Source organism: Marmota flaviventris, chromosome 17 (assembly GCF_047511675.1).
Source record: "Marmota flaviventris isolate mMarFla1 chromosome 17, mMarFla1.hap1, whole genome shotgun sequence".
Lineage (NCBI taxonomy): Eukaryota > Metazoa > Chordata > Mammalia > Rodentia > Sciuridae > Marmota > Marmota flaviventris.
This window is the reverse complement of record NC_092514.1, coordinates 27,708,333-27,723,143: the sequence shown is the minus strand read 5'-3', so window position 1 is coordinate 27,723,143 and position 14,811 is coordinate 27,708,333. Positions and strand designations below refer to the sequence as shown.

The window sequence follows — 14,811 nt, the reverse complement described above, 5'->3', positions numbered from 1 at the left end:
CAAAGGAGAGCTTGCTCATGCCACCCCCACCCCAACTGGCACAAAGGAGAGACCAGGTGAAGACACAGAGAGGAGGTTGAGCCAGGAAGAGTCGAGAGCCCAGCCATGCTGGCTCCCTGCTCAGACTTCCAGCCTCCTGTAGAAAACAAATGTCTGCTGTTAAGTTCTCCGTCTGTGGTATTTTATTGTGGCCACCTGAGCTAAATAATACAACAGCACAGGTTTCAGCTTCTTCCTGCACCAGACCCCCTCCGAGACCATCTAGAGGTGTGGCGCTTTGAGGAACTCACGAAGGAAGCAGAGGCAGGTGGAGAACAGGATGGTTCAAGCCAGCGTTTCCCTCCACAATGTCCTGCCTTGGACTCTGACACAGGAACCGGAATGTGGGATCCAGGAAGAGACTCGCTTCCGGTCCTCTTCCCGGGCTCTGCACAAGAGTGGGAACAAGATGAGAACTGGGGTGTGGGAGACCAAGTGCTAGCCACTGACTTAGGAGTTGGGACGCCTAGTCTTTAGTCTCAGCTTTGCCCCGACGTGCTGGCTGATCCTGCTGATGTCTTGCCTGCTCTGAGCCTCAGTCTCCATATCTGTCCCCACATACCTACCAAGATCTCTTTCAGTGTGGACCCACCAGTCCTGTGCTCTGGAGCTGCTGGGGACAGCAGAGAGAAGTGCACAAGGTTGAATGCCCAGGCGTCTGGACCTTATCCATCCCTCCTTCTCTCTCTCTCCCTCTTCTGGAGCACCCAACTGCTCCCAGCAGGACCAACAATCCATTCATCCCTGCATATTCCCCGCCTGGCCCTGGGGGTCGAGCTGCTGATAGAATTTCAGATGCTTAGTCATACTTTTCTGAGTAAATATCATGGTAAAAAGACATGACATTTCCGGGGCCGGTCTTCAGCATTAATAAAAGATTCTAAGAACAGGGTGACCTTTTCACAAAGGATTTGTAAATGCCAAAAACTACATAAAACCTCTCTTTCTGAGGCAGACAGGATTGTCACAGCTCAGCATTTATTCCCCCCACATGTGATACGGGCCAGTTCTATGTGCTGGCCGGTGAGGAGCTGGGAGCACTAGACAGGGGAGGAGGAGGGAAAGGAGGAGGAAGAAGGGGGAGGAAGGAAGGAAAAACATGGAGAGAGAAAGGAAGAAAGAGGAGAACCAGGGGCTGGGGATGTGGCTCAAGCAGTAACGCGTTCGCCTGGCATGCACGAGGTACTAGGTTCCATCCTCAGCACCACATAAAAATAAAAAAGATATTGTGTCCACTGAAAACTAAAAAATAAATATTCAAAAAAAAAAGAGGAGAACCAGGGAGAGAGGGAAGAAGAAAATGAAGGAGGAGGAGGAGAAAAGAAAGGAAAGCAGCAGGTTACAGAGCAAGGCCAGGCCTGGGAAATTGTGTGTATGGGTTGGGGGGAGGTGGTTACTTAACTGAGGGCCACTCATCCACTTAGCAGACCCCTGAGGACAAGGCATGTGAACTGCCACTCCTTAAATACCACCCCAGGGCTGTCTATGTTACTTCCGGGCTAGCCAAGTAAAGATGCTCCTATAGCCAATGCATGAGGACAACGAAGGTGTCTGAGTGGCTGGCCAGTCCCATAGATAGGAGCCCAAATACCCATCCTTTGCCAGCCTTCTGCAACCATTGAGAAACTAATGTGACTCCATTTTTGAGAAACCAGCTTCTACCTCAGAGCAAAGCCTGTCCAAGGAAGGGGGCGTGACCCTTGTCCTTGGAAAACCCACAGAGCACTCCTAAGCACATACCCACCCTGCTGAGTTGTTTGTCTGTAAATAACAGGAGAGGTCTGTGGCACCAGGTGTCCCTGACTCAGTTAGGCTAGGTGAGGACCCATAGCAACCGCCCCCCCCCAGCAACCTCCAATCAGCATGAGACAGGGAAAATACCTGGGATGCCAGATGACCTTCCCAGTAGTTTATGGTGGTTGATAACATGTTGGGAAACCATGTAGTTTAGCACGTACACCCCTCGTGGCCTAAACCAATCAGTTCAAATGAATCCCCCTCTTGTACTAACCAAGCACCCCTACCCAACTTGTTCCACCATTGAATGTGCTAATCAATGTTAAGAGTTGTTGTTTGACTTTCCCATGGTATGGAATGATTTGCTGTGTGGTGTTGTGACGCATAGAGTATCCCCCCAAAACCTATAAAATCTCACTGAACAAAGGACTGGGACTCACTCCCTGGGACCTCTGCGACAGGAACGGTTGTGAGTCCAGGCTCAAGCTTGCAATAAAGATTCTTGTGTGATTGCATTGGATTCGGCTCCTGGAGGTCTATTGTGGTCCCACGAATCTGGCATAACACCATGTCTCGCTGTACCTTAGGAGGAGGGCAGGCAGCATGGGGCAACGAAAGAACCCAGGCTTTGGGGTGAGACTCAACCTAGTTCCAGGCTAGACTTGCCAAGCCTCAGTTTCCTCATCTGTAAGGACTTCCCTCTTAAGGGTACAGGGATGATGCCATAACATCATGGACACAAGGAGCCACTCCTATTAGAGTCATGAGCTCCATCCTTCCTCTTTGAGGGCTTTGGCATTCGTCTTTTTCTTTTGTACTAGACTCCATTGTACTAGACTCCATTGTATTTTCAGAAGTGGACTCCACTACTGGGCCAGAAATTTGCATCAGGCCCTTTCCACCGCACTCTCCGGGACAGCTGCCAGGGACCTGGGAGGAGAAGAAGATTCTCCAGCGGAGCATGCATAGGTAATGACCAGGCCCCCAGAGAAAGGCTCCTCAGACAGCTGCTTCTGCTCTTCCGAAGCTTGATACGCTGCCATGGGCTGCCCTTTCTCTGGGTTCACTGTGTAATGGTGCTTGACAGATCCTAATTTTCTTTTAAAAAGACATGCATTATAGCAGAGGACATAATAATACACATCGGTGACATGAGGCAATTGTCCAGTTAGTGAGGATAGAGTGGGTTTCACTGCCCAACTCCAGTGCCTGACTTATGAAGGATTTCAGAATGTGGTTTGCAAAGAGTTTTCAATTTAAAGATCCCATTTTCAGGGCTGTGAACGGGCCAGGCCACATGCTGAGCAACAGGGAATTCCACATAGACAAGCCTGGTCTCCACCCTTTATGAGCCCAAAGATGAACCCTTACAACAGCCCTGTGTATTAGGTAACATGAAACAGAAGCCCAAAGGGGCACACAGATACATGTGGCAGAACAAAGGTTAGAGCTCAGAATGTTGCCTATTTTCCCACTGCTTTTTAGCCCATCCCATGGGAAGTGAGCTCAGGACTGATTTCCACTTATCTTTCAGATAGACTAGAATGATAGTTGAGAAAGCTGAACTCTGGAATCAGATAAATCTGATATTAGTTATAGTAAATAAAGCTGATTTCCTCTTCAGGGTGGGTAAGGTGATCCTGTTTCCTGGACAAGATGGTTATGTGGGGTCTAGATGTTGGAAAAGATTCTTACAATCTGCCCCTCACCCTACCTCCTTTTCCTGACTGGCTTGCCTTTCAATGGGGATGCTCAGAAAGTGACATAAAGTTGACTCTGGATGGATCTCAAGGTTATTCTGCAAGAGCTTTCTCTGCTCTTGGCTTTGTCCTCGTTATGATTCATTCATCCAGTGTATATTCACCAAGCACCTGCTGTGTCCCAGGCTTATGCTAGCTGGCAAGAATATAATAGAGAATAAACAGATCAAGTCCCTGTCTCCATGGAACTTACAGTCTGGGGTTTCAAAACTAGTAACCGCAAGCAAAATCCATTGAGGGTGCCAAGCTTGGAGGCAGAATTGCATCGGAGCATCATGCTGAGAACAGCATCCACAGACTTGTGAAAGGTTAGACAGGTAAACATAGGTTCCAGCCAAAGGGAATAACATCTGCAAAAGTCCAAATTTTTGAGGGAAAAAGGAGTCCTGCTAATAGTCCAGTAAGGCTAGAACAGGGACTTGTGGGGGGGGCGGGGTATGGATGTCCTGAGACATGAAATTGGAAGAGAAAGCGGGACCTTATCAAGAAGTGCTGGCACCCAAGCCTTCTCCAAAATCAGAAGCTATCCATTGAAAGATTCTGACCAGAGTTCCCATGGCCAGCTTTGCTCTCTAGAGAGAATTATCTAGTTGCTATTGAAGAAGGTGTTGAAAGAGTAAAGGATAGAAGGTCCACATAGCAAGCCCCAGGAGCAGCCCAAGTGGGAAATGGACATGGTTGGACTGTGGGGAATGGACAGAACTGAACTAGAGGTATCCAGGAAGGGAAAAAGATGGATGCTGGTGATGAAGAAGGTGCTACTGAGACTGAGCAGGATGCTAGCCGATAATGGAGTTCACATGGCAAGAACAAGCTGATGGCCCTCAGCCCCAGCCAAGGTGCACAAGTTCAGGGGTCAAAACCAAATTCACATCCATTAGAGGTAGTCTGAGGAGGAAGAACCAGGGAGATACATCCAAAACAGGTCATCAAGGGGGTCCAGATGTGGGAGCTGAGGGCAAAAGCCATAAAAGGTCAGAAAATCAGGGAAGGTGAGCCTAGGAGGGCTGGCCAAATCGGGAAAGGAGGGAGGGAATGTCACTGTCAGCCCACTACCCTTTGAGTATGGATTAGGTCAGTGTAAAAGAGCCAGAGCAGGAGAGATAGACAAGGTCCCAAGTCATAGAAGAGGCTGACAGTTAAACTGATGGCCACATAACAAGGCCAGGCCATGCAGCCTGTGCTCAGATGGACACCCAGGCATGCAAGTCTCCTGCTTGTAGCTGCTTCTGTGGAGAGGTCTGGGTGTCTCCATCTGACTGTAAGGTCTGTGCAAGCCATCAGCTACCTGCTCCTGCCAAGAAAGCAATTGCCTTCTCTGACTCCATTAATAGGAGTTTAGTGTCCAGATCAATGTGGCTGCGAGTCCTGCTGCACTTGGCACTTGTCAAGTTGTATCTGGAGACTGGGCTGTGAGGAGCCCACATGCTCAGACACCTCCCTGGGGACTCCCCAAGCCTATGCTAACCCTGTTGGGTGATTGCAGCACCACCTCCATGACTTTGGGCCTGCCTCCCCTGGGGATGTCCCACCTGCAGCAGGGGTTGACTGGGAGATGTAGCAGGCAGGAACAGAGGGCCAATGTCACCAGGCCATCCCTCATGGTAAGATAAGTCTGCACTTTAGATTTCATTTCAGTGAGACATAATAATGCTTAATATTGTCCAAATGTTATAGAATCGGTGTAGATCAATTGTGTCTGTGAACCAAATCAAGCCTGCAGCCTCCCATCTGTGATTTCTAAGCTAACCTAAACCTCCTTTTTTTAAAATTTTTTATTTATATATGACAGCAGAATACATTACAATTCTTATCACATATATAGAGCACAATTTTTCATATCTCTGGTTGCATACACAGTATATTCACACCAATTCGTGTCTTCATAACTATACTTTGGATAATAATGATAATCACATTCCACCATCATTAATAACCCCATGCCCCCTCCCTTCCCCTCCAACCCCTCTGCCCTATCTAGAGTTTGTCTATTCCTCCCATGCTCCCGCTCCCTATCCCACTATGAATCAGCCTCCTTATAGCAAAGAAAACATTTGGCATTTGTTTTGGGGGGATTGGCTAACTTCACTTAGTATTATCTTCTCTAACTCCATCCATTTACCTGCAAACATCATGATTTTATTCTCTTTTATTCCTGAGTAATATTCCATTGTGTATATATGCCATATTTTTTAATCCATTCATCTACTGAAGGGCATCTAGGTTGATTCCATAGTTTAGCTATTGTGAATTGTGCTGCTATAAACATTGATGTGGCTGTGTCCCTGTAGTATGCTGTTTTTAAGTCCTTCGGGTATAGACCGAGGAGAGAGATAGCTGGGTCAAATGGTGGTTCCATTCTCAATTTTCCAAGAAATCTCCATACTGCTTTCCATATTGGCTGTACCAATTTGCAGTCCCACCAGCAGTGTATGCGGGTACCTTTTTCCCCACATCCTCGCCAACACTCATTGTTGTTTGTATGCATAATAGCTGCCATTCTGACTGGAGTGAGATGAAATCTTATAGTAGTTTTGATTCACATTTCTTTAGTTGCTAGTGATGATGAACATTTTTTCATGTATTTGTTGATTGATTGTACATCATCTTCTGAGAAGTATCTCTTTAGGTCCTTGGCTCATTTATTGATTTGATTATTTGTTGTTTTTTTTTTTTTTTTTTTTTGGTGTTTAGCTTTTTGAATTCTTTATATACCCTAGAGATTAGTGCTCTATCTGATGTGTGAGGGGATAAAGATTTGTTCCCAAGATGTGGGCTCTCTATTCACCTGACAGATTGTTTTTTTGTTTTGTTTTTGTTTTGTTTTTTGCTAAGAAATTTTTTAGTTTGACTGAGACCTCCTTTCTACAAATGAAGAGGGCAAAGCCGCAGAGCACACAGCTAGACACCAAACTCACCTTGACAGAATTGAGTCCTTCCTTTGTTCTTTCTACAGCTGCACCCAATATCCAGCTCCCAGGTCTCTTTTTTCCCCCTAGTACTAGGGATTGAACCCAGGGACAGTCAACTACTGAGCTCCACTTCAGCCCTTTTTATGTTTTATTCTGAGACAAGGTCTCACTAAGACTGGCTTTGAACTTGTAATCCTCCTACCTCACTCACTGGGATTACAGGTGTGGGCCACCAAGACCAGTTCCAAGTCGTTATCCTGATCCTTAATCCTTGAGCCCCAGTCTCTGTGTCATGCCTAAATCTCAATGCCCCGGAGACACCGTGGAGCAACTTTCCAGGGATCCCTGACTGTGTGCTGATCCCAGCCCACGCTGAGGCCCTTTTCCACTCCCAGATCTGTCTCCATGATCTGTCTGCAGCATGAGTCTCTCAATGAGTCTGGAAAGCCAAGGCGCCCAGCTGCCCCACACCTGGGGTTTTTTGACTCATTGCACTTTTCCCTCTGACTGCTGTAATTTAGTGCTTTAAAACAACACAGTATGTTATCTGATGTTTCTGGAGATTAGAAGCCCAAACAGATCTCATGGATTAAAATCAAGGCATCAGCAGAGCTGCATGGTTCTAGGGGAGGACGTGTGTTCCCATCTCTCCCACCTTCTAGAGGCTACCTAGAAGGTAACCTTGGCTTCCTGGGCTCATGGTCCCTTTCCTCCATTTTCAAAGCCCCAACCCCTGTCTCCATCATTGTATCTCACCCCTGCCTCTGACCCTCTGCCTCCTTCTTAGAGTCCCTGTGATTACACTGAACCCACCTGGATAATCCAGGATTATCTCCTCCTGAGATCCTTAACTCCATCATAGCTAAAAAGTAGCCTTTGCCATGCAAGGTAACAGCTCCACAGGGTCCAAGTAGTCACATGTGGACATCATTGGGAAGCCATTATTCTGTCTTCTGCACTCCTTGTCCTTCAATATGAGCTCTTACCTGTCCCAACAGGGCCATTACTCATCCACCATCATACACTCTATGGATCCTGGTAAGCTATGGTTGTGACAAAAAGACATACATACAGATCAAAAGACATGTAGACAGAAATCCAGATCAAGAGCCAAAAGGGAAAGACAACATACATACGATGGGGAGGTGTGGCACTGGGAGAGGGTTCTCCTGCCTTATCTCCTGCTCACAGAGCTACATGTATTGCTACCTAAGCCCCCACCTCTGAGTCCACTCTCCAAAGTGTCAGGTCAGCATTTTTCCCCATCCCCAAGTCACTTACCAAATTGGATTAGCTGTGGACAGAGCCTATTAAACAAATGCACCTCCTAGTCTTGATTTACTGGAAGAAAACAAGAGATGTTTTCCTTTCTGGGAAGGTATCATTCTTGTGTGTGCCTACACGCAAAGACTTCACTCCTGCAAGATTTCGGTGTGACCGGCCTCAGTCAGACCAGGGGACCCTACTATTTAGAATCTCAGAGTCTCAGAGTTGAGAAGGGGCTGAGTCTTCATTCAAGCCAGAAAGAGGCAAGGATTTGAACAGGTTGCACCATTGGTCAGGAGAAGAGCAGGTTAAAAACGTCCTGGGTCCTAACTCCAGGGACCCAAGAGGCAGAGGAAGTTTGGAAGCTGAGCCTGCCAGGGAGCATGACAACTGACATTCACAGGTGACAGGACTTCAGGTACCGCCCCATCCCATCCCACACCCAACAAAAAGCTTACAGTGGGACCCTACTGGGCAGGGAGGAGGAGAGTTTTCAGACTAAATTATGAGCCGAGCTGATTGAAGAAGGCAGCATGCACTTGATTAGGAGAACAACTTCTAGTTTCAGACAAAACTGTTCTTAGTCCCTGGCTCCCTAACCATTCACCAGTCCCAGGGACCCAGGAAAGTCACTTAACACCTCTGGTCCTCAGTTTACCCTCCACAAAAAGGGAAAAAAAACTACCTCTTCTAGTTTTAGAGAAATAAACAGCACGTTATGTTCAAAGTAATCAGCACAGAGCTGACACCATGATCCCTATGATTCATACTATTTGTAAAATTCGAAAATAAGGACAGAACCAGGTGAGCAACCTGGGGGACTGGCATGGAGTTCTCAGGATGAGTTGGTAGAGTTCTAGTTTGGAGGTAGCTTTTACCAAGTCCCTTAGCCTTTCTGAGACTCAGTTTCTGTTCTACTAAATGGAAATGATTAGAATCCACTTCCCTGATTTGGTGTGAAGTTTAAAAGGTCAGGCACAAAAAGAGCCCTGCCTAGCACTGCCTCTACCCCTTGTGCCAGGCCTGGGCTGAGACTGAACCTAGGTGGAACAAGGAAGCTCACGGTCACCTAGAACCAAGAGACCCTGTCCACACACCAGCAATGCCTCTCTCTCTCTTCCTTCTGTTTCTTTCTCTGAACTCTCTCAGGAGTCGGTAAAAGCTATCTCCAAGCTAGAACTCCACCAACTCAGTCCTGGGCGTCCTGATCAGGCCTGAGTGGGACAGAGGAGGACACCAGACAAAAAGAAGCACTGAGGTCTGAGTGGTCTTGGGTAAAGGCTTTCTCCCCTCTGGGCCGCTGCCTCCTCATCTGTGAAACACAGAGTTGAACCCAGTGATCCTGTGGGCTCTTTCATCCAGTTGTAAACAACAGAATCTTCTCTCCAGATAGTTTCAGCAGAGGAGGGATTTATCAGGGTAGAGACAAAACTGACCCTTGCTCCTGGCACCATTATGAACAGCCCAGATCTCCCATCCGGAAAATATAAACCAAAAGCAAGGGGCTCACCCTATCTGGCGCTGACTCCCCAAAACAAATGAAATCTTGAGGCTTCCCATAGATGAGTAGCGTGGGAACAAAACAAACTTAATCCCTTACTTTGGCAATGCTGCTATCTGAAAATCTGTCCCCCTCTTTGTGGATGTTATGATATGTGAGAAAATTGCTGTTTTCCACCATCGCTGGACTCGCTGTGAACTCAGAAACATTGCTAAGTTCACCCTGAGCTTTTGGCTTTAAATTCCTGGTGTGTTTTACTTGATGTAAGACAGTCCTTATGAAGCCTGATTCCCTTGAACTTCTTTACAAGTTAGCTTATTCTTTTCTTCTCTAAATGCCAGTGTCTCTGGGCCTCACTTTCCACTAGATAATGGACATAACTGTTGAGCAGGGTAGAGAAACAAATTCAAGGTTAAGGTTCCATAAGGCACATCAAACCAGAACTGGCCTGACGTGGAACCACATGGTTGATACTGCTCTGCACTAAATGTATAGACCCCAGTGGGACAGCCCAGTTCAGAAGATGCACACCTGGGGACTAGTCCTCTGGGGACATCAGGCAAGTTGGTGACTTGTGCACCAAGATCAGCACAGTCCTTGGAGCCCTGTGAATGTGGTTTGGAATCTTGTCTGTACTATTCATGTTACATTGGGTAAGTCCCTTAGCCTTTCTGAGACTCAATTTCTCTTCTACTAAATGGGAATGATTAGAATCCACTTCCCTGGTTTGGTGTGAAGTTTAAAAGGTCAGGCACAAAAAGAGCCCTCGTTGTATATGACTTTTTTTTTTTAACTAGAGATTAAACCTAGTGGTGCTTTACCACTGAGCTACATCCCCAGTCCTTTTTATTTTATTATTTTTTTTAATTTTGACATTCAGTGTCATTAAGTTGCTGAAAGTCTCACTAAATTGTTGAGGTTGGACTCAGCCTTGGAATCCTCCTGCCTCAGCCTCCCAAGTCACAGGAATTACAACCATGCACCACTGCATCTGGCAATATATATGACTTTGCTTCCTGTTCTTGGGTCTATACGCACTAACATAGGGCGGGGGTCTAAGGCTAAGCTGCTGCTTACAGAAAGGGCAATCAGCAAACATAGGAAGGAGAATAGGTCCCAATATCAAATGAAAGAAGTAGAGCTTGGAATGGATTCAGGTGCTAGAAATGGGAACACATACCATTGGAGGGAGGGAGAAGGGCTGGGGTTCCAGACTGAGGCTAAGGAGGCCTGGTTAGCATTACTCAGCCCTAGAACTGGGGTCTAATGGGTTGATGGTAGGACTCAATGCTGAGCTCAAAAGGTGCTCAAAAGACTAGAACTGTAGGACTTCTCCTGGTACCAGCCTTGATCCTGGTACCTTGGCTCTGACTGAGCCTATTTCTGGGTCTGGTGGCCCTTCTACGGGAAGAGGAGGGTCTCACAGGGTTGCATCCAGAAGGTAAAGGTACCCTGGGCTATATCCTGGCTCCTACATCTCCCCATGATAGACTCAGATATGCCTATTTCCAAACTTGGCCACATTCCTTACCTCTGAGCCCTGCTCCCCAATCATCTGTTACCTAAGAACCTTCTAGCTCTGCAGACAATCTTGGCCATAGCCAGTAAAAGAAGTCAAGTTGCCTTTCAGCTCCAGCCCCAGGAGGCATATCACCCCCTCTCTTTGCAACCACACTCTGGTGGATCCTCTGTGTACACAGTAGCCAGTCTTCCCTGCCACTCAGCAGATGTGAGGGACAAGAGAGGGCAGGTGCAATGAGACATCACCAAGCACAAGTGTGGACCAGCCTGCATCCTGGTTCCTAAACCCTGGCTGGCCCTAGGGACCAGAGGCCTCCTTAACGAAAAAAAAAAAAAATCACCAACATAGCCACTGGATGTCTGCAAATGCTGAGCCTGCACTCCCCACCCTGACCCTTGGAAAGGCATCTTTGCTTTCTAGTACTGGGACTCAGGACTGTTAGACCCACATAAATCTTGTATAGACACATGGCTCACCCTTATGGGTTTACAAAGCATTTCCAGGTTTCCAATCTTATTAAATCCTTACAACAACCCTGATAAGCAGGCCCAGCAATAATTATCCTCCACACTGCAGTCAGAGCAACTGAAGCTCAGAGTGGGGCAGGTGATTTGCACAAGGTCACACAGCTACTAAGTACCAGAAATAAGATAAAAACCCAGGTCTCTGGCCTCAAGAGCTGTGCCTTCTCTTCTCTGCCTCAGGCATACTTTTCCAGAGGTGAGCTCTCTTTAAAATGAGAAACAGCCTCCCCCACTAACACCCCATCTCCACAGACCTGGGGTTCTCTACTTCAGACCTGGAGGACTTTGGATCTGAACCTTCCTCTCTCGTCCCCTCCTGGGAAAGAGAATTTCTGCTCTGAATCCCCTCCCTGCCTGCTGATCCCCAGCCTCCAGTTCCAGCCCCAGCTCAAACCCACTTTGCCAAAACAAGGAGCTTAGTTTCGTAGACGAATCAGCCCAAGCAATTGTCTGACCAAATTGACTTGTCAGTCACCCTGCTCAGACAGGACCTTGGAGAATCACCTGATCTGCACACAGGAAGGAATGATTTGTAAGCTTTGAGGCCAAGAGGGAAAACGCCCAGTGAAGACTCCGCAAAGAACAACTCTATTATCCTGGGAGAAACAAGAGGAGCTTAGGCCAGGATAATTTAAGAGATGGCAGCCAGCAATCACTGGCTTCGGATGCTGCTGCCGCTGAGTCGTCTGTTCCCACATCTCTCACGCAACCAGTTCCCTCCTCAAAGCCCCAAATCACCCATCTAACCCCCAGTCCCTGAATCCAAGCAAATGTCCCTCATGGAATGACTCACTCCCTCTATGGAGCCTGGAAGGGTCTGAGAGAGAAATCTTAAAATCATATTCACACAATACAAATAAAGTTTGTGTAATCTTAAAGTATCACATGGTTGTCCTGAGAATCTAGGAAGAAAGAGCTCCAGAAGGCCCAGCTTGCCCCCTCTAAGGCTTTGCATGCCCTATGGAAGATCCACACCTCAAATCAGAGCTATGAAAAGAGGGTTATTACAAATATAATGTGGGCATTAACTTCCTCTGAGATTGTAGCATTAAAAGTAGTTCTTTTGCTAAATGTGCTTTGACTTCATCAGCCTGATAGCATCTCATACTTAGCAATCGGTATTTCCTGTGCCTGCTCTGCAAATAATAAGAAATGCAATCCAGGTGTTGCGAAGTCTGTCCTGCTCTGTTCTGAATGGTTTTCAATCACCTGTGTGGGGTGAAGGGGGTGCTGGGAATTCAGGGAATTCAGAGAGGTCTTCTCTACCTCTTCTCCTCCATCCTTGTTTCTTTCCAGCTTCTATCTGTTTCTATTAGTCCATTTTCTATTGCCATAATCAAACATCTAAGGCTGGGTCACAAGAAAGAAAAGAGGTTTATTTAGCTCCCATTTGGGGAGTCTAAAAATCCAAGATCAAGTGGCCTCATCTGTTTGGCCTCTGGTGAGGCTCCCTTTGATTGTGTCCAACATGGAGGATGACATCAACATCATGGTAGGAGGGAGAGATTTGGCCAGTTTTGTTCTTTTTTATAACAACTCAATTTTGCAAGAATTAAGTTATTCCAGGAGATCAGCATTAATCCCTCCCAAGGGTGGTGCTTCCACTCACATAACCTAATCATTTCTCACTAGGCCACACCTTCTAAAAGTCCACTACGTCTCAATACTGCCACAATAGGGATCAAGCTTCCAACACATGAACCCCTGAGGGGAAAATCACATCCAAGCCACAGCACCCCTCCTTTGGTGACTCCCCCACCTCCAGTGGGCCTTTCTGCTGTGTTAATTTAACATGCTGCAGCTGGAAGCTAGTACAGCCCCCCTCCTGCTCCATCCTCACTAAGTCACAAAGCAGAGGGTGTGTATAGGGGCACTGAGTGTGGTGTATACAGGAACTCTCTGTGGTATTCTTGCAAATTATCTGTAAATCTAAAACTATTCGAAACTCACATGATTATTTAAAAGTTAAATAACCAGCCAAAGTGGTAGGTGAGGACTCTAGGCTCGAGACACAGGAAAAGATGGAGCCCCATATCCTCCTTCTGACTGCCCCCCACTCGCCATGGCTGATTTCCTCGTGAGTTCATGCAAGGTGCAAACACTATGTCATAGACAGTAATCATTTTTCCCATATGAGAAAAGGTTATTCCTCCTGCTAATACAACTTTGGCCTTGTCCTTTAAGAAAAATGACTCCAGCACAGGGTTGTGCTATGAAGCATTTGACCCTCCATTCTGGCTTGATTGACATTCTCTCAGAGGGCATGGCACCAACTCTAACTGGTGTTTTTTGTTCATATCTTACACATATGTGCACACACAGCCACACACACACATAAAAGGGGAAATGGCCCCAGTACCTCTTGCCACATCTTAAAAATTTAACTAACATATCTCTCTCTCTGTTCTTTTTGTGTGTGTGTGTGCTGGGGTTTGAACCCAGGGATACTTAACCACACTGAGCCACACCCCCTGCCCTTTTTTTATATTATATTTAAAGACAGGGTCTTGCTGAGTTGCTTAGGGCCTCACTAAGTTGTCGAAGCTGGCTATGAACTCGTGATCCTCCTGCCTCTGCCTCACATACCACTCATCCCTCTATACCCTTGGGTTTCACGTCCTTGGATTTAACCAACTATAGATCAAAGATACTTTTTTAAAAATTATGTATACTTAACAAGTACAAACTTTTTTCTTGTCATTATTCCCTAAACAACATGGTATAACAACTATTTAATAGCATTTGTATCATATTACACTGTTCTAGGCAATATGGAGATGATTTAAAATACAGGGAAGATGCACATATGCAAATATTATGTCATTTTATAAAAGAGATGTGAGCGTCCACAAATTTGGGCATCCTTGGGTATTCCTGGAACCAATCCCCTATGGATATTGGGGAATGGCAATATTCATGATTATTTCAGGAGTATTATATCATAGCATTTATTATAATTGTTTGAGCATTATTTAAATGCCAGGAATATAATGGTAGTTGAGATATATCACCTCCCTGAACCTATGTGTCAGCTCTAGGAGATATCTACTTTACCTCATTCATGGGGTGGGAATCTCACTCAACAGTATGACCACTTGCCTAAGGTGATTTTAAGGTCAATCAGTAGTAGAGCTGAGCTTAGCCCCAAGCCTCTTTGGGCGCTCAGAGTTTAGTGATTTTTCCCACAGCTCTGCCGTGAATAGCATGAATGGGGCTTAAACCAAGGACTTAGGACTCTTTGTCTAATGGTCTTTCCAAACCATTATTGATATGTAAGCTAAAACTTAATTCTGAAATAACGAACATGGAAAGAAGACACCAATAGAAAACAGGGGTTGATGGGGGAGGGGATGCAGCACAGCTGAAATCCTCTCATGCAGTTTTGCAGACTGAACCCAGAATGGGCAGAAGCATGTGTGAAAAAGGTAGACAACAAAAACAATTACAATCATGCCTTTTATTGAGTTTTGCTCTATGGCAGATATTGTACAGTATTCACATTGGAAAATCCCACTTAATCCTCAAATCAATCTTACTAGATAGATACTTC

The 14,811-nt window shown here is 46.2% G+C and overlaps 1 protein-coding gene across 14 annotated transcripts in view; it reads right to left on the bottom strand.

The window, feature by feature from the left end:
- The window catches only part of Mis12 (MIS12 kinetochore complex component), a 167,863-nt gene that overhangs the window by 16,209 nt on the left and 136,843 nt on the right, over positions 1–14,811 (bottom strand). Inside the window, exon 3 of one of the 14 annotated variants that reach the window (XR_011704973.1) lies at positions 291–427. The exons of the other annotated variants lie outside the window; for them this stretch is intronic. The gene's annotated coding sequence lies outside the window, so the exon portion shown is untranslated. The remainder of the gene's footprint in view (positions 1–290; positions 428–14,811) is intronic. 14 annotated transcript variants of the gene reach the window in all.